The 18035-nt window shown below is 38.7% G+C and overlaps 1 pseudogene; it reads left to right on the top strand.

Annotated features, from left to right (window-relative positions):
* LOC110148077 (BCL-6 corepressor-like) overlaps window positions 1-18035 on the top strand; it is a 109765-nt pseudogene that overhangs the window by 47895 nt on the left and 43835 nt on the right.

Here is an 18035-nt window from a genome sequence, read left to right as displayed (position 1 = left end):
AACCTTACTCTCTTGTTGGACAGAAAGCACAGTATCTCAGGTGACACTGTGGAAGAGCTGCCAGAAGACCGTTTGCTGAAAGTCAAGTGAAAATGAGTCTCAAAAGGTTAGTTACAGGAGTCCAAAACTGAACTGAAAGAAGGCATGGTGCTCACCCTAGCTTCTCAATGTCCAGGTGAAGTTTTGGGGCAGAGAAGTGAAGGTCTCTGTTCTCATATCAACTCCAGGGCAACATGGCATGTGATTGTATACAAACCACAGGCTCCAAGTATCCTGCTCATACCTCCTTTTACACCTCATCAGATGCTTAGGCTGAAAGATAGCCAAAGAGAATATTCAAAATGCCCCAAGACTTTTTAACCTGTAGCAGAGATAGTGACCAGACCTCCCTCCTTTACTGTACTCCCAATACAGATATATGATGAAAGTGAAAGTAAAGTCACTCAGTTGTGTCTGATTCCTTGTGACACCTTGGACTGTAGCCTGCCAGGCTCCTCCACCAATAGGATTCTCCAGGCAAGAATACTGGAGTGGGTTGCCATTTCCATCTTGAGGGGCTCATCCTGACCCAGGGATTCAACCTGGGTTTCCTGCACTGCAGGCAGATTCTTTACTATCTAAGCTACCAGGGGCTCCTATACAGTTGTATGACAGTCTGACTTACTCCTAGGGTACTTTTTGATTACTTTGTAGTTATTTCTCCAATGGATGACTGACCTTAGAGGGAAATGACAAGCGGTTCCTCTAACCAGTTAGAAGACCCACAGTACAATGAGCTGACTAACCTGAAGCTGTGCATTGAATTAATAGGGCCCTATCACCCAAAGCAACACCACCTTGGAGAGCAGCAGATGTTGGCAGCAAAGAGCAAATGTGGCTAGCAAGGCAGGAAGAAAGTAACCCAGGTGGTTAAGCCTCAGGTCATGGCCCAGGGCAGTAAAATATCTGAGGAGAAACCCAGCAGAAAGAGGGCAGAGGCCAGATGCAATGACAGTTGGTTGGAAAATTCTGTCAAACCCAATGACAATGAACAAGGTATGAGGGGGCCATTCCTGGAGGGTGCGTCACCTACTCTCTGTGGCAGAGGGTGTTGGAGGAACCTGGAAGACACTGAAGTTGATTGAGTAGTGTGTGATTAGGTGGGCAGTTTTCCCATGAGATCCTACTAGCCTCCCTACTTCCCTCTGGAGTGTTTACTGAGAAGCTCGTTTGAAAGGAGGGAGCTTTATTTCTTAGGCCTTTCTTTACCTAGACAGTCGCTGCTGAGGAGGATGTTTTATTGAACCCTGTGGCTTAACAGCACCCTCATTTCATCTTCTTACTGAATTAATTTCCTACTTCTGATAACATAAACTGATTGTCCTTGTTTGGGACGGTCTTGTATCTGAGCCCACTCAGCGGGATTGGAAAAGTGTGCATAGCTGACTCTTGCTTTGGCCCTTTGAACAGTGTTGACATTTGGCATTCTGTGGGTTAACTTGTTTGCTGTTTGAATGTCAACTAGTTAAAATATTAAGGTTTTGAAGTAAAATTAGTATGTCTTTGAAAACTGAAATGATCAATGTTTACAGAAAGCTTATCTTTCTGTACCAGCTAAAACTTGAAATGCATTTTTTTCCTTTCCCTAAAGACACTCCTTCAGCTCCTTTAGGCTTTCCTGTATTCTTTTGACTCCCTACCCTTAAAGAACCTTTTTATCCACTATTGCAGGCAATCAGATTCAGACCCAGCCAAGCTTTACATCAGGCTTGATGAAATATACCAAATAGCCAGGAATTAAAGAAAGTCAGAAGCCAGATGTACTGCACACACATGAACAAGAGGATCACCAGGGATACACAGATGACATTGAGAAACCACCTGGGAAGATACTGTGTAAAACCAAGCACCTAATTCCTCATGAGCCTAGACAGTGCACTTCAATGACAAGGGACAATGCAGATGAGAAGGTACCTTTTGATATCCTGTACTAAATGATGGTTGTATGTGCATTCCACAAATCAGTGTTTGCTCACCTGTTCTTTTTTCTCAGGAAAAAGGCTCTCCTTTTTCTGACCTCCTTTTCCAAGTTCAGTCATTCATTCAAAGGACTATGTCTCCTAGGTGGTGATGAAGTTTCAAACTCATTAGATAAATCTCTTCCCCTTACATCCTTTTGACATCTGTCCCTCATCCAAACAAGTTAAAAGGAAAAGTACCTTATATTAGTTTTATATGTCAGGGAGAAGTGAAAAATGCAAATATTGGAAGATGGCCTTAAATGTTTGCACTGCCTGGTTTTATGATAGGTAACTATCCAGAGATTCAGAAATCAGGCCAAGATCACTTGTAACTATGATCAGTCACCAGCCAAGCAGAACCAGTCCTTGCAGTCACTATGTTCAGGTTTACTTCCACAGGTGACCCAGTCTCGCTCTCTACCACCAGAAGCATGGAGACTTAGTGTTAATAAGAATGCTGGAGAGACCCCTACAGTGGTCTGCCCGAGGTGGCTATGAGGTGGGTGTCCTTGTGGGCATTTCAATTCAGAAATTACTTGCAACTGCTGCTTGCCATGGTGTGCGAGGGTGCTTGGCTGGACTAGGATGGTGGAGGAGATGAAATTCAAAACAAAGCCGCCTCATATTATAAACTGAGCTAGGTGTTCTACCACAATGTTTGTATCAGTAATAACTGTGTTTGTGTTATGCTTCTGTTGATGACTTCTTTTATGGATGAAAAGAAAGCCTTGTCATGAAAATTCACTTTGTTTAACTAGGAGGGTTGCTTTGGCATTCTCTAGTCTTGCTCATTTGTCTCTGCTACAAAATTTAATCTAACCCAGGGTGTGTGGAAATGAGCCCTTTTGAATTCTCATTAGCAAGGGGAGAGAAGTTATTAGCCTTGTTTAGCTTGCTTGTTAATACATAGATATTGGGATTAGCTGTGCATCATGTCTGCCAGGTAGGCAGTAAGGCAGCAGGGTTGTGGAAATTGTGCTGGCCAGACCTCTATTTCTAAGAGTGCAGGGGAAACCAAGGGCAAATCAGACAAGGACTAAGAGTTTGCACCAAATTTCTTGCCCATTTCACCAGTATGGCTCCAAAGCCATCTCCCATCTTTCCAAGGACTGGGTCACACTGGAGTTGCCACCATATATCCTCCTCTTGTTTTGGGAGTAACTGCCACAGTCACCCAAAGTAACAGTATGCCAGGAGCCAAGTTTAGCAGCATGTCACACTGGATTCGGAGCTTGAACAAATGGAACATACTTGTTACCCACCAGTCAAGGAGTTGATGCGTCTTTAGTTGATGTGTCTTTCAAAAGGCAAGAAAAGCTTCTCACAAAATACCTCACAACTGTGAATGCCTAGAACAAACCCCTGTTTAACATGTTATAAGTGAGTTATTTAACAGTTGTCATAGGGTGTCTTCCTGTGACCCCTTACAGCTCCACTTACCAAGTTGGGTTCCCTGTACCCTCTGTCTATGTTGTTTGCATCACCATTTTCAGAACCTGACAGACAGATCTCTGCCAATTTTGACTTGAAGGAATACAGTGACTTGTTTTCTGATGGCAGATGTTGTTCTATTTGAAACTTTCACCAAGGTAATAAAACATTGAATAAGCTGCTGCCCTGTCTACTGGAAGAATGTGTGTATATTTATATTTTTAATAAGCCATTGATTTTTTAAGGAGTTTTAATTGTATAGAATTGAGGATAAAGAGTTCCCACACAATGTTTTCCTCCCAAAATTCCTATTATGAATGTTCTCTTATAATTGATATATGAATATTATGTGTTATTAGTAACTAAAGTTCATAGTTTACATTATAGTTCACTCTTAATTTTTTGCAGCCTCTTGTTTTAATTAACTACTGATATTTTAACATACCAAATAAATAAGTTTGATAACAGATTTAATGCAAACAGTTTACATAGAACAGAAAACGTAGGGGTACACTTTTATTTCATACTTGAAATGTATACGTTGACCCTATCATTAATGTTTAGTTCAGTAGCTCAGTCATGTTTGACTCTTTGCCACCCCATGGACTGCCAAACACAAGGTTACTCTATCCATTACCAACTCTCAGAGTTTGTTCAAACTCACATCCATTGAGTCAGTGATGTATCCACTGTTGTCCCCTCTCATTCTCTGTTGTCCCCTCTTCCTGCCTTCAATCTTTCCCAGCATCAGAGTCTTTTCTAAGAAGTTAGTTCTTCATATGAGGTGGCAAAAGTGTTGGAGCTTCAGGCTCAGGGTCAGTCCTTTAAATGAATATTCAGGACTGATTTCCTTTAGGATTGATTGGGCTTGATCTCCTTGCAGTGCAAAGGACTCTCCAGAGTCTTCTCCAGCACCACAGTTCAAAGCATCAATTCTTTGGCACTCAGCTTTCTTTATGGTCCAATTCTCACATCCATATGTGACTACTGGAAAAACCGTAGCTTTGACTACCCAGATCCTTGTTGGCAAAGTAGGGTCTCTATTTTTAAATACTGCTAAGTTGGTCATAGCTTTTCATCCAAGGAGCAAGCATCTTTTAATTTCATGGCTGCAGTCACCATCTGCAGTGATTGTGGAGCCCAAGAAAATAAAGTCTGTCACAGTTTCCATTGTTTTCCCGTATATTTGCCATGAAGTGATGGAATCAGATGCCATGATCTTCATTTTTGTGGTGTTGAGTTTTAAGCCAACTTTTTCATTTTCTTCTTCACTTTCATCAAGAGGCTATTTAGTTCCTCTTCACTTTCTGCCATTAGAATGGTGTCATCTGTATATATGAGATTATTGGTATTTCTCCCAACAAACGTGTTTACAGCTTGTGCTTCATCCAGAATGGCATTTCACATGATGTACCCTGCATGTATGTTAAATAAACAGGGTGACACAATACAGCCTTGACATACTCATTAATGTTAGTATCATCAGTTACTTGATGTTATCATTAATGTTCATAAATAAGAAATTATTTTGTGAATTAAACCTGAACTGGGATGGAACCTGAAGCTACTAGAGGCGGAGGTTATTTGAAATTTTGTGTGTAGAATATAGGGACAGGATTTTTTTATATAATAACATAAGTGTTTTCTTCCTGCATTCTGATCTTACAGGAGATTGATGACCTGGCTAATCTCCTGTGTATGTCCCTCCCTCCTTAAGTTTAGGGTTGTTCTTTAGCTCATTTAATCCATTCTTATATATATATTTCATACTTTTATCTAAACTTGTATTGTCATATCCCCCTACCACCTATGTAGTGCACCCATCAAATGGGTATAGTTTTCTATTTATCAATACAACACTATTGCCATCATCAAGAATTTCACATATGCTCTTGCCCTTTCACCAATGTGGGTATTGCTTACTTAAGCTATAGTGTAATTTAGGCCTGAGTATAGATATCTTTGAGGTTCACTATATGTAATCTGATCATATCCTTTCTTCTCTACACAGGAATTGGTGTTGTATTGCCTGGAAAATAAGATTTATGATGTGAATTATCAAGATAATGCAGGTTACTGTGCCCTCCATGAAACTTGTGCAGGAGGATGGCTCCAAATTACTCAACACCTTCTTATATATGGTGCTACTGTAAACTGTAGTGCCCAGGATGGAACCAGGTTAGTGGCTTGTCTTGCCTGGGTACTGGCAGTGGCCCTCATATAAGTGGGAAGTGCTTCAGAAACAGTGAATAACCACATTGATAGCAAAATCCTCTGGAACTGAGTCAGACATACTTCAGCAAAGAAGATATTTATTTTTTTTTCAGATCTTAATTGAAATATAAGTGATTTATAATGTTGTGTTAGTTTATACATCACAGTGATTTCACACACACACACACACACACACACGTACATATATATATTAGATTCTTTACCATTTCAGGTTATTCAGTTCAATTCACTTGCTCAGTGGTGTCCGACTCTTTGCGACTCCATGAACTGCAGCACGCGAGGCCTCCCTGTCCATCAGCAACTCACGGAGTCCACCCAAACCCATGTCCATTGAGTTGGCAATGCCTTCCAACCATCTCATTTTCTGTCATGCCCTTTTTCTGCTGTCCTCAATCCTTCCCAGAATCAGGGTCTTTTGAAATGAGTCAGCTCTTTGCATCAGGTGACCAAAGTATTGGAGATTCAGCTAGAACATCAGTCCTTCCAGTGAACACCCAGGAATGATATATTTTAGGATGGACTGCCTGGATCTCCTTGCAGTCCAAGGGACTCTCAAGAGTCCTCTCCAACACCACAATTCAAAATCATCAATTCTTCTGCGCTCAGATTTCTTTATAGTCCAACACTCACATCCATTTATGACCACTGGAAAAACCATAGCCTTGACTAGACAGACCTTTATTTGCAAAGTAATGTCTCTGCTTTATAATGTGCCATCTAGGTTGATCATAACTTTCCTTCCAAGGGCCAAACGTCTTTTAATTTCATGGCTGCAGTCACTATCTGCGGTGATTTTGGAGCTCAGCAAAATAAAGTCAGCCACTGTTTGCACTGTTTCCCTATCTATTTGACATGAAATGATGGGACCAGAAGCCATGATCTTGTTTTCTGAATGTTGAGCTTTAAGCCAACCTTTTTCACTCTCCTTTTTCACTTTCATCAAGAAGCTCTTTAGTTCTTCTTCACTTTCTGCCATAACAGTGGTGTCATCTGCATCTCTGAGGTTATTGATATTTCTCCTGGCAATCTTAATTCCATCTTGTGCTTCCTCCAGCCCAGCATTTCTGATGATATACTCTGCACATAAGTTAAATAAGTAGGGTGACAATATACAACTTTGATATACTCCTTTTCCCTTTTGGAACCAGTCTGTTGTTCCATGTGCAGTTCTAACTGTTGCTTCCTGACATGCTTGCAGATTTATCAGGAGGCAGGTCAGGTGGTCTGGTATTCCTGTCTCTTCAAGAATTTTCCACAGTTTATTATGATCCACACAGTCAAAGCTTTGGCATAGTCAATAAAACATAAATAGATGTTTTCTGCAACTCTCTTGCTTTTTTGATGATCCAGTGGATGTTGGCAATTTGATCTCTGGTTCCTCTGCCTTTTCTAAAACCGCTTGAACATCTGGAAGTTCATGGTTCATGTATTGCTGAAGCCTGTCTTGGAGAATTTTAAGCATCACATTACTAGTGTGTGAGATGAGTGCAGTTGTGTGGTACTCTGAGAATTCTTTGGCATTGCCTTTCTTTGGGATTGGAATGAAAACTGACTGTTTCCAGTCCTTGACCACTGCTGAGTTTTTTAAATTTGCTGATGTACTGAGTGCAGCACTTTCACAGCATCATCTTTCAGGATTTGAAATAGCTCAACTGGAATTCCATCACCTCCACTAGCTTTGTTCTTAGTGATGCTTCCTAAAGCCCATTTGACTTCATATTCCAGGATGTCTGGCTGTAGGTGAGTGATCACACAATCATCATTATCTTGGTTGTGAAGATCTTTTTGGTAGAGTTATTCTGTGTATCCTGCCACCTCATTTTAATATCTCCTGCTTCTGTTAGGTCCCTACCATTTCTGTCCTTTATGCCCATCTTTGCATAAAATGTTCCCTTGGTATCTCTAATGCTCTTGAAGAGATCTCTAGTCTTTCCCACTCTATTATTTTCCTCTATTTCTTTGCATTGATTGCTGAGGAAGACTTTCTTTCTCCTTGCTCTTCTTTGGAACTCTGCATTCAAATGGGTATATCTTTCCTTTTCTCCTTTGCTTTTCACTTCCCTTCTTTTCACAGCTCTTTGTAAGGCCTCCTCAGAGAGCCATTTTGCTTTTTGTCATTTTTTTTTTAATTGGGGATGGTGCTGATTCCTGTCTGCTGTACTCTCATAAATGTCCATCCATAGTTCATCAGGTACTCTGTCTATCAGATTTAGCCCCTTAAATCTATTTCTCACTTCCACGGTATAGTCATAGGGGATTTGATTTAGGTCATACCTGAATGTTCTAGTTGTTTTCTCCACTTTCTTCAATTTCAGTCTGAATTTGGTTATGAGTTCATAATCTGAGCCACAGTCAACTCCTGGTCTTGTTTTTGCGACTGTATAGAGCTTCTTCATCTTTGGTTGCAATTTGATGTCGGTGTTGACCATTTGGTGATGTCCACGTGTAAAGTCTTCTCTTGTGTTGTGGAATAGGGTGTTTGCTATGACCAGTATGTTGTCATGGCAGAACTCTATTAGCCTTTGCCCTACTTCATTCTGTACTCCAAGGCCAAAGTTGCCTGTTACTGCAGGTGTTTCTTGACTTCCTACTTTTGCATTCCAGTCTCCTGTAATGAAAAGGACATCTTTTTGGGGTGTTGGTTCTAAAAGGTCTTGACCAGTTTTCATGGAGCTGTTCAACTTCAGGTTCTTCAGTGTTACTGGTAGGGACATAGACTTGGATTACCATGATAATGAATGGTTTGCCTTGGAAGTGAACAGAGATCATTCTGTTGATTTTTTTGAGATTGCATCCAAGTACTGCATTTCAGACTATTTTGTTGACTATGCTGACTACTTCATTTCTTTTAAGAGATTCCTGCCCTCAGTAGTAGATACAACAGTAATCTGAGTTAAATTCACCCCTTCCAGTCCATCTTAGTTTGCTGATTCCAAGAATGTCGAATTCACTTGTCATCTACTGTTTGATCACTTCCAATTTGTCTTGATCCATGGACCTAACGTTCCAGGTTGCTCTTTACAGCATCAAACCTTGCTTCTATCACCAGTCCCATCCACAACTGGGTGTTGTTTTTGTTCTGGTTCCATTCCTTCATTCTTTCTGGAGTTATTTCTCCATTGATCTGCAGTAGCATTTTGGGCACCTACTGACCTGGGGAGTTCATCTTTCAGTGTCCTCTCTTTTTGCTTTTTCACACTGTTCATGGGGTTCTCAAGGCAAGAATATTGAAGTGGTTTGCAATTCCCTTCTCCAGTGGACCACGTTTTGCCAGAACTCTTCACCATGACCCATCCATCTTGGGTGGCCCCACATGGCATGGCTTAGTTTCATTGAGTTATACAAGGTTGTGTTTCATTAATACTAGACACACACCCCCCTGTGTCATACAATATTGCTATAAAATTCCTGTGGATTGTTTGTTTTATGTATACTAGCATGAATATGTCAGTATTAAACTCATAATTTGACAATGCCTTGGCTACCCCTCTCCCCTTTGGTAACTGTAAGTTTGTTTCAATGTCTGTAAATCTGTTCCTGTTTTGCAGATAAGCTCATTGTATAGTTTCTTTTTAGATTCCACACATCAATGATATCATACAGTATTTGTCCTTCTGAGTTCCTTCACTTAGTTTGATAATGTCTAGATCCATCCACATCTTTGCAAATGGCCCGATTTCATTCCTTTTCATATTCCACTTTGTATATGTACCAAAACTTCTTTATCCATTCCTCTTTCAATGGACATTTAGGTTCATTCCATGTCCTGGCTATTGTAAATTGTGCTACAAACACTGGGGTGCATATGTTGTTTCTAATTACAGTTTTCTCATATATATATGCCCAGGAAAGCAATTATATAATTATATAATTACACTGGATCATATATGGTAATTCTATTTTTACCTTTTAAAATAAATTTTCATAATGTTTTTGACAGTGCCTATACCAGTTTACATACCTACCAATATGCACAAAAGGTGTCTTTTCATTTTGTGGATGACTTTTATCTGCTTTGCTAAATGTTTTAACTCAATTAGCTCCCATTTGTTTATTTTTATTTTTGCATACTTACTTTAGGAGACAGATCCTAAAAGATATTGCTTACAATTGCTGCAATTTATGTTAAAGACTGTTCTGTCTCCATTTTCCTCTATGAGTTGTATAGTATGAAGCCATATATATATAGGTGTTTAATCCATTTTGAGTTTATATTGTATATGGTGATTGACAATGTTCTAATTATATTCTTTTACATGTAGCTGTCCAGTACCAGTTATTGAAAGACTGTTCTTCCAACACTGTGTAGTCTTGCCTCCTTTGTCATAGACTAATCAATCAAAAGAGTATGGGTTTGTTTCTGAGCTTCCTACCCTGTTCTGTATTTCTTTTTCTGTTTTTGTATCAATACCATCTTCTTTTTATTCTAGTTCTATGAAAAACATAGTTGATAGTTTGGTAGACAGAGATTGCACTGAATCTGTAGATTGCTTTGAATAGTATAGTCACTTTCAGAGTATTGATTTTTCCAATCCAAGAATGTGGTATACCGCTCCATCTGTTTGATTTCTTTCTTAAAGGTTTCTGCATAAGGGGCTTTGGTCTCTCTAGATAGTTTTATAAACAGGTATTTTATTCTTATTATTGCAGTGGTGAATGGGATTGTTTTCTTAATTTTTCTTTCTGATTTTTTATTGTTTAGTGTATAGGAATAGAGGGGATTTCTGTGTATTAGTATTGTAGCCTGAAATGTTACCAACATAATAAAGGTTACATATGACAGACCCACTGAAACATCACACTGAGTGATGAAAAGCTGAAAACACTTCCTGTAAGATCAGGAGCAACACACGAAGGGGGGCACACTTTTCACTTTTATTCAGAGTATTCTGTGACTTTAAGGTGAAAGTTCATTTCATCTAATGTCTAATTCACATCCACTGTTTTCTTGTTGAATTTTCTGTCTGGTTTTCTGGCCTTTGCTAAACTTGGAGTTTTGAAGTCTCTTGCTCTTCAGTTCAGTTCCGTTTACTCGCTCAGGCATGTCTGACTCCTTGTGAACCCATGGACTGCAGGATGCCAGGCCTCCCTGTCAATCACCAACTGCTGGAGTTTATTCAAACTCGTATCCGTTGAGTCAGTGATGCCATCCAAACAACTCATCCTCTGTCTTCCCCTTCTCTTCCTGCCTTCAATCTTTCCCAACATCAGGGTCCTTACAAATGAGTCAGTTCTTTGTATCAGGTGGCCAAATTATTGGAGTTTCAGCTTCAACACCAGTCCTTCCAGTGAAGATTCAGGACTGATCTCCTTTATGATGGACTGGTTGGATCTCCTTGCAGTCCAAGGGAGTCTCAAGAGTCTTCTCCAATACCACAGTTCAAAAGATTCAATTCTTCAGTGCTCAGCTTTCTTCATAGTCCAAATCTCACATCTATACAGGAAAAATGATAGCCTTGATGAGATGGACCATATTGGTCACAACTTTCCTTCCAAGAAGTAAGTGTCATTTAATTTCATGGTTTCAGTCACCATCTTCAGCGATTTTGGAGCATAAAAAAATAAATTCAGCCACTCTTTCCACTGTTTCCCCATTTATTTGCCACCAAGTGATGGGACCAGATGCCATGATCTGACTTTTTTGAATGTTGAGTTTTAAGCCAACATATTTTCAACTTCCACTTTCATTTTCATCAAGACGCTCTTTAGTTCTTCTTCGCTTTCTGCCATAAGGATGTTGTCATCTGCTTGTCTGAGGTTATAGGTATTTCTCCCTGCAGTCTTGATTCCAACTTTTGCTTCCTCCAGTTCAGCATTTCTCATGATGTACTCTGCATATAAGTTAAAAAAAAAAAAAAAAAAAAACAGGGTGACAATATACAGCCTTGACATACTCCTTTTTCTATTTGGAACCAGTCTGCTATTCCATGTCCAGTTCTAACTGTTGCTTCCTGACCTGCATACAGATTTCTCAAGAGGTGTGTCAAGAGGTCTGGTATTCCCATCTCTTTAAGAATTTTCCACAGTTTATTGTGATCCACACAATAAGGCTTTGGCATAGTCAATAAAGCAGAAATAGATATTTTTATAGAACTCTCTTGCTTTTTCGATGAAGTAGAAGATGTTGGCAATTTGATCTCTGGTTACTCTGCCTTTTTGTAAAACCAGCTTGAACATCTGGAAGTTCACGGTTCACGTAATGTTGGAGCCTGGCATGGAAAATTTTGGGCATTGGTAGCATGTGAGATGAGTGCAATTGTCTGGTAGTCTGAGAATTCTTTGGCATTGCCTTTCTTTGGGATTGGAATGAAAACTGACCATTTCCAGTCCTGTGGCCACTTCTGAGTTTTCCAAATTTGCTGACATATTGAGTGCAGCACTTTCACAGGGTCATATTTTAGGATTAGTAGCTCAACTGGAATTCCATCACCTCCACTAGCTTTGTTCATATTGACACTTCCTAAGGCCCACTTAACTTCATATCCTAGGATGTCTGGATCTAGGTGAGTGTAAGTGATCGCACCATCATTATTATCTGGGTCCTGAAGGTCTTTTTGTACAGTTCTGTGTATTTTTGTCACCTATTGTTAATATCTTCTGCTTCTGTTTGGTCCAAACCATTTTTGTCCTTTATTGTGCCCAACTTTGCATGAAATGTTCACTTGATAGTCTGATTTTCTTGAAGAGCTTTCCAGTCTTTCCCATTCTATTGTTCTCCTCTATTTCTTTCCACTGATGAAGGAGGAAAATTTTCTTATCTTATTCTTTGGAACTCTGAATTCAAATGTGTATATCATTCTTTTCTTCTTTGCTTTTCCCTTCTATTCTTTTCACAGTTCTTTGTAAGGCCCCCTCAGACAGCCATGTTGCTTTTTTCCCCCATCTTTTTCTTGGGGATGGTCTTGATCCCTGTCTCCTGTACAATGTCATGAATCTCCATCCATAGTTCATGAGGCACTCTGTCTATCAGATCTAGTCCCTTAAATCTATTTCCCACTTCCACTGTATAATCTTAAGGGATTTGAATTCAGTCATACCTGATTGATCTAGTGTTTTTCCCAGTTTCTTCAATTTAAGTCTGAATTTGGTTATAAGGAGTTCTTCATCTGAGCCACAGTCAGCTCCTAGTCTTGTTTTTGCTGACTCTATAGAGCTTTATCATCTTTGGCTGCAAAGAATATAATCTATCTGATATTGATATTGACCATTTGGTGACGTCCATGCGTAGGGTCTTCTCCTGTGTTGTTGGAAGAGGGAGTTTGCTATGACCAGTGTGTTCTATTGGCAAAACTCTTGTTATCCTTTGCCTTACTTCATTCTGTACTTCAAGGCCAAATTTGCCTATTGTGCCAGGTATTTCTTGACTTCCTGCTTTTGCATTACAGTCCCCTGTAATGAAAAGGACATATTTTTGGGTGTTAGTTCTAAAAGATTTTGTAGGTCTTCACAGAACACTTGCTCTTAGTTTAGTGCTTTCCGTTTTTTTTTCTTTCAGATGTGTTACTCTTTGTCTAATATATTTAGGAGCTGTCAAATTAGGTGCACATATGTTTACCAGTGTTACATCTTCTCGATATGCTGACATTTTAATAGTGTATTACGAGTTTCTTTGTCTTTTCTGATCCTTTTTGGCTTTAAGTCTTTTTTTTTTTTTTTTTTTGTAATATGAGTATAGCTATTACTACCCCCTAGTGTTTTTCATGTGTATGCATTTTCTGTTTTAGTTCCTTCACTGGGAACCTGTCTGTGCCTTTAAAATGAAAGTTACATATTTAATAACAATGTATCATTGAGTCTTTTTTTTTTTAAATCAAGCCACTATTACTTTCTGATATGACAATTTAGCTCATATGCATTTAAAATATTTATGATAAATATCACTGCAGATGATGACTGCAGCCATGAAATTAAAAGACGTTTACTCCTTGGAAGGAAAGTTATGACCAACCTAGAGAGCATATTAAAAAAAAAACAGAGACGTTAATTTGCCAACAGAGGTCTGTCTGGTCAAGGCTATGGTTTTTCCAGTGGTCATGTATGGATGTGAGAGTTGGACTGTGAAGAAAGTTGAGCGCTGAAAAATTGATGCTTTTGAACTGTGGTGCTGGAGAAGACTCTTGAGAGTCCCTTGGACTGCAAGGAGATCCAATCAGTCCATTCTAAAGAATATCAGTCCTGGGTGTTCATTGGAAGGACTGATATTGAAGCTGAAACTCCAGTACTTTGGCCACCTCATGTGAAGAATTGGCTCATTGGAAAAGACCCTGATGCTGGGAGTGGTTGGGGGCAGGAGGAGAAGGGGACGACAGAGGATGAGATGGCTGGATGGCATCACCAACTTGAAGGGCATGTGTTTGCGTAAACTCTGGGAGTTTGTGATCGACAGGGAGGCCTGCCGTGCTGTGATTCACCGGGTCGCAAGGAGTCAGACACACCTGAATGACTGAACTGAACTGAGAAGGAAATGGAAACCCACTCCAGTGTTCTTGCGTGGAGGATCCCAGGGACAGCAGAACCTGGTGGGCTGCTGTCTATGGGGTCTCACAGAGTCAGACACGACTGAAGGAACTTAGCAGCAGCAACAGGGGCTTAGTAGCCTTGTCTCTGTTTTAGGCTATTTTGTAGTTCTCATGTTCCTTTCTTAGTATTTTTGGTATATTTATTTCTGTGAACTGTTGATTTCCAGTGGTCATAAGCTAAGATTTCTTGTCTTTATTTTTCTTATCCTATGGTTAGTCTTTGCTTTGTGGTTACAATGACTCTTGCCTAAATCACCTTTTAGATATAATGGCCTAACTTCATGCTGACAACAGCATCATATATATCCCCTAAAATACTTATCCTTTAATACCCTGCTTTATGTGTTTACATTTGCAACTTGACTTTTGTATTATATAGTCTTTTTAAAAGAAATTTAATTGGTGGCTAATTGCATTACAATATTGTGGCGGTTTTTGCCATAGTTTCACATGAATCAGCCATGGGTGTACATGTGCTCCCCAAGTGAACCTCCCTCCCACCTCCCTCCCCATTCCATCCCTCAGGGTCATCACAGTGCAACAGCTCTGAGCACCCTTTCTCATACATTGAACCTGGACTGGTGATCTATTTCACATATGGTAATATACATGTTTCAATGCTGTTCTCTCAAATCATCCCACCCACACCTTCTCCCTCAGAGTCCAAAAAGTCTGTTCTTTACATCTGTGTCTTTTTTGCTGACTCATATATAGGATCATAGTTACCATTTTTCTAAATTCCATGTGTATGTGTTAATATACTGTATTGGTGTTTTTCTTTCTGGCTTACTTCACTCTGTATAATAGGCTCCAGTTTCATCCACCTCATTAGAACTGATTTAAATGCATTCTTTTTAATACCTGAGTAATATTCCATTGTGTACATGTGCCAGAGCTTTCTTATCCATTCATCTGCTGATGTACATCTAGGTTGATTCCATGTCCTGGCTATTGTAAACAGTGTTGTGATGAAAATTGGGGTACTTGTGTCTCTTTCAATTCTGGTTTCCTTGGTGTGTATGCCCAGCAGCGGGATTGCTGGGTCATATGGAAGTTCTGTTTACAGTCTTTTAATGAATCTCCATACTGTTCTCCATAGTGGCTGTATTAGTTTGCATTCCAACCAAAAGTGTAAGAGGATTTCTTTTTCCCTACACCCTCTCCAGCATTTATTGCTTGTAGACTTTTGGAAAGCAGCCATTCTGACTGGCGTGAGATGGTACCTCATTGTAGTTTTGATTTGCATTTCTCTGATAATGAGTGATGTTGAACACCTCTTCATGTGTTTGTTAGCCATCTGTATGTCTTCTCTGAAGAAACGTCTCTTTAGTTCTTTGGCCCAGTTTTTGATAGTGTCACTTATTTTTCTGGAATTGAGCTGCAGGAGTTGCTTATGCTTGTATATTTTTGAGATTAATTCTTTGTCAGCTGCTTCATTTGCTATTATTTTCTTCTGTTCTGAAGGCTGTCTTTTCACCTTGCCTATAGTTTCCTTCATTGTGCAAAAGCTTTTAAATATAATTATATCCAATTTGTTTATTTTTGCTTTATTTCCATTACTCTGAGAGGTGAGTCATAGAGGATCCTGCTATCATTTATGTCAGAGAGTGTTTTGTCTGTGTTTTCCTCTAGGATTCTTATAGTTTTCAGTCTTAGGTTTAGAGCTTTAATCCATTTTTGTGTTTGGTGTTAGAAAGTGTTCTAGTTTCATTCTTTTACAAGTGGTTGACCAGTTTTTTCCCAGCACCACTTGTTAGAGACATTGTCTTTTCTCATAAAAAGGAAAAGACATGGTCTTTTCTCTATTATATATTTTGCCTCCATTGTCAAAGATACAGTGTCCATAGATGAGTGGATTTATCTCTAGGCTTTCTGTTTTGTTCCATTGATCTGTGTTTCTGTCTTTGTGCCAATACCATACTGTCTTGATGACTGTTGCTTTGTAATAGATCCTGAAGTCAGGAAGGTTGATTCCTCCTCCAGTTCCATTCTTCTTTCTCAAGAGTGCTTTGGCTATTCAAGGTTTTTTGTATTTCCATACAAATTGTGAAATTATTTGTTCTATTTCTGTGAAAAATACCATTGGTTGCTTGATAGGAATTGCATTGAATCTATAGATTGCTTTTGATTATATACTTATTTTATTATATTCATTCTTCTGATCCATGAACATGGTATATTTCTCCATCTATTTGTGTCCTCTTTGATTTCTTTCATCAGTGTTTTACAGTTTTCTATATATATAGGACTTTTTCCCCCTCTTTGTAGTTTTATTAGTATTTTATTCTTTTCATTGCAATGGTGAATGGAATTGTTTCCTTAATTTCTCTTTGTTTTCTCATTGCTAGTGTATAAGAATGTAAGGGATTTTTGCATGTTAATTTTATATCCTGAAATTTTATTATATTCTAGTAATTTTCTGGTGGAGTCTTTAGGGTTTTCTATGTAGATGATCATGTCATCTGCAAACAGTCAGAATTTTACCTCTTCTTTTCAGGTCTGGATGATTTTTATTTCTTTTCCTTCTCTGATTGCTGTGGCCAAAACTCCCAAAACTGTGTTGAATAATAGTGGTGAGAGTAGACTTCCTTATCTTGTTCCTGACTTTAGGGGAAATGCTTTCAGTTTTTCACCACTGAGGATAATGTTTGCTGTGGGTTTGTCATATATGGCTTTTATTATGTTGAGATATGTTCCTTCTATGCCTGCTTTCTGGAGGGTTTTTTTTTTAATCATAAATGGACGTTGAATTTTGTCAAAGGCTTTCTCTGCATCTATTCAGATAATCATATGGTTTTTATCTTTCAATTTGTTGATCTAGTGTATCACATTGATTGATTTGTGAATATTGAAGAATCCTTGCATCCATGGGATAAAGCCCACTTGATCATGCTGTATGATCTTTTACATATGTTGTTGGATTCTGTTTGCTAGAATTTTGTTAACGATTTTTGCCTCTATGTTCATCAGTGATATTGGCTGGTAGTTTTTGTGACATCTTTGTCTGGTTTTGGTATTAAGGTGATACCCTTATAGAATGAGTTTGAAAGTTTACCTTCCTCTGCAATTTTCTGGAAGAGTTTGAGTAGGATAGGTGTTAGCTCTTCTCTGAATTTTTGGTAGATTCAGCTGTGAAGCCATCTGGTCCTGGGCTTTTGTTTGCTGGAAGATATTTGATTACAATTTCAATCCCCGTGCTTGTGATGGGTCTGTTAAGATTTTCTATTTATTCCTGGTTTAGTTTTGAAAACTTATGCTTTTCTAAGAATTTGTTCATTTCTTCCAAGTTGTCCATTTTATTGATACATAGTTGCTGATAGTAGTCTCTTATGATCCTTTGTATTTCTGTGTTGTCTCTTGTGATTTCTCTATTTTCATTTCTAATTTTGTTGATTTTATTCTCCTCTATTTTTCTCTTGATGAGTCTAATAGTTTGTCTATTTTATTTATTTTCTCAAAGAATCAGCTTTTAGATTTGACGATTTTGGCTATGGTCTCTTTTGTTTCTTTTCCATTGATTTCTGCTCTAATTTTTATGATTTCTTTCCTTCTACTAACCCTGGGTGCTCCATTTCTTCTTTATCTAGTTGCTTTAGGTATAGAGTTAGGCTATTAATTTGATTTCTCTCCTGTTTCTTGAGAAGGCTTGTATTGCTCTGAGCCTTCCCCTTAGCACTGCTTTTACTGGAGCCCATGGCTTTTGGGTTGTATTGTCACGTTTATTTGTTTCTAAGTATATTTTCATTAGTTTTTTTATTTCTTCTGTTATTTTTTGTTTATTCAGAAGTGTGTTGTTTAGCCTCTATATGTTTGTATTTTTAGTATTTTTTTTTCCTGTAGCTGACATCTA

This window comes from Odocoileus virginianus, chromosome Y, assembly GCF_023699985.2.
Source record: "Odocoileus virginianus isolate 20LAN1187 ecotype Illinois chromosome Y, Ovbor_1.2, whole genome shotgun sequence".
NCBI classification, from domain to species: Eukaryota; Metazoa; Chordata; class Mammalia; order Artiodactyla; family Cervidae; genus Odocoileus; species Odocoileus virginianus.
This window is presented reverse-complemented; position numbering and strand designations above follow the sequence as displayed.